This window comes from Diceros bicornis, chromosome 40 (assembly GCF_020826845.1).
Source record: "Diceros bicornis minor isolate mBicDic1 chromosome 40, mDicBic1.mat.cur, whole genome shotgun sequence".
NCBI classification, from domain to species: Eukaryota; Metazoa; Chordata; class Mammalia; order Perissodactyla; family Rhinocerotidae; genus Diceros; species Diceros bicornis.
The window spans coordinates 11,119,827-11,128,351 of record NC_080779.1 but is presented as its reverse complement, the minus strand read 5'-3'; the positions used below and the strand labels follow the sequence as shown (position 1 = coordinate 11,128,351).

Below are 8,525 nucleotides of genomic sequence, written 5' to 3'. Positions count from 1 at the left end.
TCAGTAAATTATTGCTTTGTGTAAATGACATTGGAGAGATTTTTTTCTTTTTCAGAATTAAAAAAATCAATAACAAAAAAAGCTTTAGATTATATCTTAAATGTTATACTTTCAGGGGTTAGCTTTACAAGACAGAAAAAAAAGAAACCCACAGTTGAGAAATGGAGTTGAGTGCTAATAATCTTTACAGGAAATTCCTGTAAAGGAAACAGGCTTACTCACTCTTTCAACTAAACCTAACCACAAACCTTATCTAGCCGAGGAGGTTGGTCAGAGAAGAGTTTTAGATGCTTCATCTTCAGGGTATTGTCTTCTACTGATAGATGTAGTTAATTTGAGTTTCTTCTGTATGACCACGGATTTGACAATGTCAATGGTCATTTATAAAATACTAAAGGTTTTCTTTTTTCTCTAGATGGAACTCATTATTTCCAAACTCGTGCGAGTTAAATGGCTGTTGCGTCTTCTCCAGTGATCTCTCTGGCTAGGAAGAGATACAGTAGGACTGTTTGAAAATGGATATTCTCACACATTCTTCTTCAGATAGAGAAGCCAGCAGTCACTGACATAAGAACTTGAAGTTCCTTCCTCTTTTTTTATGTATTAAGAACAGGAATAAAGGTAAGACAGTATTACATTTTTTTTTTACTAGATTTCCTAACCAGAAAATATAAGTTGAAAAAAGAGCTTAAATAGTTTTCAAAATGAATTACTAACACAATTTCTTTTCATAAAATATTTTGTAATAATAGATGTGGTATAACTAGCAAAATTTACATCTTGTATATATGGAGTCTTCACTTTATTAAAAACAGGGTATAACTGGTGGTTATAAAATAAACCTATCTGCAGTGCTTTGAGTATTTTGTGGAAAAGGTGAAGAGTAGAGGGACTCAAAATGTTTCCAAATTTGAATGCTCATCTTGACTTGACCATAAGATCTTTGAGAGCGGGCACTACACACTTGATTTTTTGTAATTCCTAGATAACGGAATATAAAGCTACCATGGACCATGTGAGAACCATAATAATATCAGTTGAATTAAATAGTTCCTATTACACTGGACCAATCTCTATGCGTATGTATGTTCTCTGTGTGTAGTCACCTCTGATGGTGTGGGAAATTGTTGTTTGCCTATCTTTGACAATGAGATTCACCTACCAGAGCCTCAGACCCTCTGTTGACACTTGCCTTCTCTGTCATTTTCCTCTCTCTTCCTTTCTCCCATCAAAAGCTTTGGCCAGCAAAAATTCTGGTTACTGATTAACCAAAGGTAGTTGAAGGTATAGCCTTGACAAGCTGAGGGTGGGAATCTTTGACCTCTGATGAAATACATAAAAGTGTATAAAAAGTAGCTATGGAAAATGTTTTAGAGAAGAGAACATTCAGATACTTGAAGTCACCCTGTTGGGTCCTCAACTCCTTCGGTGAGGCAACAACTTGTGGTGATGGGAAATCAGAGTCTTTGAGACCTTCTGCACCTGGACATGAATTCTTCTAATACTTACCAGATGTGTGATTACCATTAATAGCGAGGACTGCTATTTCAAGCAATATGAGCCTTGGCCGTCCATCCATAAAACAAGAAGGACGACAACTGTCTTTCCAAGTGTGACCAGGAAGTAAACGAGAGAGCAGGGGCACACTGTATTCAGTGCTACCTGTCCATCATTTTACTCCTGCAAACAGAGAGTCTGCAGCCTGGTTTGCATTAAGTTGCTAAATGCTTGATAAACAACATATACTCTGCACCTTGTGTGATTCCTTACGATTCATGGAAGCGTTACAGTGATGGTGGAATGAAGGCATCATGTAGACATTAAATGGTCTTAAAGAGGTAGATGTTGACAAACAACATCAGTTGTGTTATCCCACATAAATGGGGTTTCCAGAATGGGCTTGTCCTTGTGTTGTTCATTGGCCAACAGTGCTGGCAACAGCTGCTATAACTCGGCACAGGCCCACATCCCCAGGCTCTATTCTTGTCCCTGAGCTGGGGTTCCCATGGGTGCTTCCTGGATCGTAGTGATCACCTGACGCTTGTTTATAGAGTAGATTCCAATGTTCTTCTCCTTGAGAATCTGATTTAATATGATTTGGAGAGCCCAGAAATCTGCATTTGTAAGAAGTGTTCCAGGTGATTCTCATCATCAAGATAATTTGAGAAATACTGTTCCAGAGACAAAACTGTAGCCTGGAAACAGCCCCAGATAGCCTGAGGTCCTAGGCCAGCAGGTGCATGCATCACAGAGAGAGCATCTGTCCACTGATGGGTGGGATGGGAATTCCTGAGGGCTGGAGACTGCTGGGGGTCAGAGTAACCAATTTGTTATAGGCTTGGACATTCAAACATGGTGTTGGGGAAGAGGGAGAATCCCCCTCTGCCCCTTCCCTTAAGGTTCTTATGGCTGGCCAAATAATTAAAAGACAGGTTAGCAGGAGAAAATAACACCAAGTTTAATAACATGTATACATGGAAGAAACCAGGGAAACTGAGTTTCTCAACACAATGGCAGAGATTCTCATCTTAAATACTATCTTCAGCTAAAGACAAAGGAGGATGTTGGGACTGGAGGGTTTGGGATTTCAGAGCAGAAGAAGACAATTCACATGAAGAGGGAAATGTAAATGTTTGTCCTGCAACTCTTTTCAGGGCCATCTAGAAAATGTGGCTGGGGAGAGACAGAATTTTTGATAAGATGGGCTTGTTGGTGCCTTTCCTGTTGTAACATCTATTTTACATTACATTACAGACATCATATGATAGTGGCTCCTTCCTGAAACAGGTCTTTTATGTTAAATTCTTTAGGCAGTTTGGGGGAGGTCAAATGCCTGTCAGAGAAAATAATCAAGGTAAAGAGACATATTTCAGGGTGGCCAATTTTGGTCTCCCACAATGGAATCACAGAATGTTAGAGCTGAGATGATCTTTGCAATTATCTGTTTCCATGGTTCCCAAGTCAGGCAACTTTAAAAAAATAAATACAGGTTTCCCAGCTTAATCTCCAGAAGTTCTGATACCTTAGCTCTAAAATGGAGGAAGTACTGATATAATCCAAATAATTTATTTTGCATATAAAAAAACCCCAAAAACAGAGAGAGGTTAAGTGTCTTAACTAGAATCACACGGCAAGTTAATGGTTAAACCTAGATTAATATGTATTTGTTTTGACTCCTCCTGAAGTATTTTGCATTTATTTGGACAACAGAAGTGATTATGATTTATGCATGAAGCTTTGTCCTAGGATTTGGAGATAAGATTTCTGAAACAGGATCCCTGCTCTTAAAGAGTTCTTAATCTAGTGGGGAAACACGGTATATGAAATAACAAGTACTCTGTGGTGTGGATAAATTATGAACAAGGTTACTGAGCCCCTCTTGTTAGCCAGGCATTATTCCGGGAGAGACCACGCAGGCTGGAAAAGACAAGCTCAGATCCTGCTGGCATGGAGCTTCGATTCTAGTTGGGGGAGAAGTTTTTAAAATAAGACATTTTCAGACAATAATGTGTGCTAAGACAAAGTAAAATGAGTAATAAGAGAGAGGGTTGCTGGCTTATGCAGTGGTGAGGAGGGAGGGGTGGGCTTCATCAGGCAAGTGGTCAGGGAAAGTCTCTCTGGGGAAGAAATCTAAGATAAGATGTGAGACAGCCAAATCAAGTCATACAGCGTTTTGCACATGGTGCTTTGGAATCGATTCTTTGTCTCATGGGCAGTGGGGTCAGCGAAGTTATTAGCATGGAAATAATATCCTCAGGCTTGCTTTTTAGGAAATTGCCTCCAGCAGCTGGAGGTAGGGAGATTGTTCCCTCAGGGGTTTTGCGGGCAAAGGAAAGGAAGACAAAGGGGGCAGACCACGTCTTGAAAGGCAGTTGCTTACCCTGTCTCATTCTTTGACCACCGTCCTTCTTAAGAAGAGCCACCAGTTGTCCCCAGTGGGGATAAATAATGCAGTGACTCTAGTCCCCATCCCTGGCACTCTTCAAGGCCCTCCACCATCTCCTGAAGCCCCTTCTTTGCTGAGCACTCTCCCCTCAGCAGGTCAGTAGCCAGGTGGAATCATCCTGTACTTCCGGCCCCCACCTGGGCAAATTGGTCTGCAAAGGCCTTCCCACCCTGAGTGGCTTGCCCACCTCCTGTCTAAGATAATCTCCCCGTGGTTTTCAAGGTCGCATCTCTTCCTGCCTCCTCCTAGAAATTGGTCCGTGCCTTCTCTCCTTACTCTCTCTTGTATTTGACCTGCTACCCTGCCGACTCATTCCCCTCACAGTGGAATCACGTCCAAGCTCTCCCCTTGTCAACAAGTGAGCAAACACCTCCCTGTCTTCCCTGCACAGTGTAGCCTGTGGAAGGCATGGTTTGTCCCTACTCTTCACATTCCTTCCCCTACTCCCTTGTCACCGTGCAGCTCCCCACCATCTCACCCCCTCTGCTCATGCTGACCTTATCCATTGGTGGCCAAAGCTAACGGACACTTTTCTGTCCTTATAGTGCCCAACTCCCCTGTAGCTTCTGACTTTGACATCTAGTCTTTCCTCCATACTTTCTCTGTGCTTAATGTCAGGGTATTCTCTGTGTTCTGTTTCTTTTTTTCCTTTGAGTTTATCCTTTTTAATTTCCCCGTGGCCATGACCCACCCTTCCGGGCTGCTATTCCTCAGGGAAGTCTATCTGCTCTCTTCTTGCAGCTTACACACTTCTTTAGCCTGAATTCTCCCCCATCCTGCTGACTCCCAGGCCCCTCTGTGAGTCCCACCAGGCAGCCCTTGGGTTGCTCCAGTTGGATCCCCAAAGACACTTCAAGCTTGATGTTTCTGTTAGAGATATATTAATTATTTATAACTAATTTATAAATATTAAATTTACTCCTTCCTCCTGCATCTGAAGATGTTGGAGACGTGATGTGTGCATGTAGGAGTGTGTGTGTGCTGGAAAATGAAGAATTTTGGAAGATGAGGAAAGCCAAGTATTTCTTTTTTTTTTTTTTTTAATTTTTTGTTTATTGCAGTAACATTGGTTTATAACATTGTAAAAATTTCAGGTGTACATCATTGTACTTCTATTTCTGCATATATTACATCATGTTCACCACCAAAATACTAATTACAACCCATCACCACACACATGTACCGAATTATCCCTTTCACCCTCCTCCCTCCCCCCTACCCCTCTGGTAACCACCAATCCAATCTCTGTCTCTATGTGTTTGTTTATTGTTGTTATTATCTACTACTTAATGAAGGAAATCATACGGTATTTGACCTTCTCCCTCTGACTTATTTCACTTTGCATAATACCCTCAATGTCCATCCATGTTGTCACAAATGGCTGGATTTCATCGTTTCTTATGGCTGAGTAGTATTCCATTGTGTATATATACCACAGCTTCTTTATCCATTCGTCCCTTGATGGGCACTTAGGTTGCTTCCAAGTCTTGGCTATTGTGAATAACGCTGCAATGAACACAGGGGTGCATGTACCTTTGCAAATTGGTGTTTTCAAGTTCTTTGGATAAATACCCAGCAGTGGAATAGCTGGATCATATGGTAGTTCTATCCTTGATTTTTTGAGGAATCTCCATACTGTTTTCCATAGTGGCTGCACCAGCTTGCACTCCCACCAGCAGTGTATGAGAGTTCCCTTCTCTCCACATCCTCTCCAACACATGTTGTTTCCTGTCTTGTTAATTATAGCCATTCTGACGGGCGTGAGGTGATATCTCATTGTAGTTTTGATTTGCATTTCCCTGATAGTGATTTTGAACATCTTTTCATGTGTCTGTTGGCCATCTGTATATCTTCGTTGGAGAAATGTCTGTTCAGGTCTTTTGCCCATTTTTTAATTGGGTTGATAGTTTTTTTGTTGTTGAGATGCATGAGTTCTTTATATATTTTGGAGATTAAGCCCTTATCAGATGTATGGTTGGCAAATATCTTCTCCCAATTGTTAGGTTGTCTTTTCGTTTTGTTGATGGTTTCCTTTGCTGTGCAGAAGCTTTTTAGTTTGATGTAGTCCCATTTGTTTATTTTTTCTATTGTTTCTCTTGCCCGGTCAGATGTGGTGTTTGAAAAGATGTTGCTAAGACTGATGTCAAAGAACGTACTGCCTATGTTTTCTTCTAGAAGTTTCATAGTTTCAGGTCTTACATTCAAGTCTTTAATCCATTTGGAGTTAATTTTCGTGTATGGCGTAAGGTAAGGGTCAGATATTCCGTGCTCTTGGATTGGAAGAATTAACACAGTTAAGATGTCCATACTTCCTGAAGCCATCTATAGATTCAATGCAATCCCTATCAAAGTTCCAACAACATTTTTCACAGAAATAGAACAAAGAATCCTAAAATTTATATGGAACAACAAAAGACCCCGAATAGCTAAAGGAATCCTGAGATAAAAGAACAAAGCAGGAGGTATCACACTCCCTGATTTCAAAATATACTGCAAAGCTATAGTAACCAAAACAGCATGGTATTGGCACACAAACAGACACACAGATCAATGGAATAGAATCGAAAGCCCAGAAATAAACCCACACGTCTATGGACAGCTAATCTTTGACAAAAGAGCCAAGAACATACAATGGGGAAAAGAAAGTCTCTTCAACAAATGGTGTTGGGAAAACTGGATAGCCACATGCAAAAAAATGAAAGCCAAGTATTTCTTTAGGAGAAAAGATGGAGATACCTGGAAGGAAAGGTCCTGAGAAAGTTGGGAGTGGAGGGAGTGGTTTCAAGAATGGCCAGTGAGTGCAGGGAAGAGTGAGAGGAAGTTACATGGCCAGTTAGAGGTGGGGAGAGAGAGATATTGATTTTGTCAGCTGCCAAAAAAACAAGGATGCTGTGGAGAGAAGATTTTTAAAGAGAACTTTCAGAGTGGATTTATGATATTTAGTGTAAGCTTTCTTTCTCTCTTTTTCTCTTCATCCCTTCCTTCTTTCCTTTCCTTCTTTCTTTTCTTCTCTCTTTATCTTTCCTTTTCTGTTATCACTGCATTTGTTCATTGCATTTTCCTGTACTTGTTTATTTACATGTTTGTGTTGACAAAGACTCTCTCCTTGATCAAACTTTAGTCAGGCTCCTCTGAGCCCTCTTTTTGACTAGGCCTTGATCTGGGCCCTACCCTGTCTTTGGTCTGCCCAGCTCAGTACTACCAACGAATTCTGCTAGTCATCCTCTTATTCTTGGTATCTAATCACCCTTGATATCTGATCAAGGTCCTCGTCTCCCACCCTTGATATCCAAGTCTTGACCTGCCTTAGCAAGAATCCTGTCAGGTCAGTTGGGAAGAATTCTCCCACCCTTGATGTCTCCTCTTAGTAATTATCCACCCCTGATCCCTTCACCCTGCTCCTTGGCTATAAATCCTCACTCATGCTTGTTGTATTCTGAGTCCAGCTTGATCTCTTTCCCCCACTGCAATAGTCTTGAGTAGAGTCTTCCTTACCATTTTAAGAAGTGTCGGAACAATTGTGTCTTTGGGGCCGGCCCCGTGGTGTAGCGATTAAGTGTGCATGCTCCACTGCTGGCAGCCTGGGTTCTGATCCTGGGCGTGCACTGCACTGACGCACCTCTTGTCAGGCCATGTTGTGGCGGCGTCTCACATAAAGTGGAGGAAGATCAGTATGGATGTTAGCTCAGGGCTGATCTTCCTCATACACACAAAAGAAGAATAATTGTGTCTTTAACATTGTTCTCCACATCATGACAGACCCTTGAGAACAGAGACTGTACTATTTATGTTGCGCCCCCTCCTTTAAAGAGCCTAAGACAGTACAGGAATGTTTTAGGGGAAATTTTTAGCTAAAGTTCAAGGATAAATTACCTTATTCCTACAACCCCAAGAGTAATATATAGGCCATTTTTTATGTTAGAGATAATAGTTTAGAACTCTCAGAGACACAGATGAAACTGTTCTTTAGCAAAATTACCTTTATTTTCTGTTCACAACAAAATTAAATAATAATCAAATCTTACCGAGTGCTATGGTCTGAATGTTTGTAACCCCTTTCCCCCAAATTCGTATGTTGAAGTCTTAACCTCCAAAGATGATACCCCTAATGATGGTATTAGGATGTGGGGTCTTTAGAAGGTGCTTAGGTCATAAGAGTGGAGCCTACATGAGTGAGTTTAGTGTTCTTATAAAAGATACTCCAGAGAGCTCTCTAGTACCTTCCACCATGTGAGAACACAGTGAGAGGCACCAGCTATGAACCACGAAGAGGGCCTTCAACAGAGCATGACCATGCTGGTGACTTGATCTTGGGCTTCGCAGCCTCCAGAACTGTGAGAAATAAATTACTGTTGTTTATAAACCATCCAGACTTTGGTATTCTGTTATGGCAGCTCAAATGGACAGGACACCCACCCAGCATCCTTATCTTTTGTTCCTTGTACATGGTTTCAAATTTCCCGTGACCACCCTATCAACAAAGGGGACAAGAACCATGAACCTGGCCCAGGCTCTGATTCTCTCTCTTGAGGTGACTGCTCCGCTTTTGTTTCAGAGGATTGGTAGTAATGTCATCCAG

At 41.3% G+C, this 8,525-nt stretch overlaps 1 protein-coding gene across 1 annotated transcript in view; it reads left to right on the top strand.

The window, feature by feature from the left end:
• Positions 1-223: 223 nt before the first annotated feature.
• IL18RAP (interleukin 18 receptor accessory protein) overlaps positions 224-8,525 on the top strand; it is a 29,918-nt gene continuing 21,616 nt past the window's right edge. Inside the window, exons 1-2 of the mRNA XM_058534383.1 lie at positions 224-303; positions 416-621. The gene's annotated coding sequence lies outside the window, so the exon portion shown is untranslated. The remainder of the gene's footprint in view (positions 304-415; positions 622-8,525) is intronic.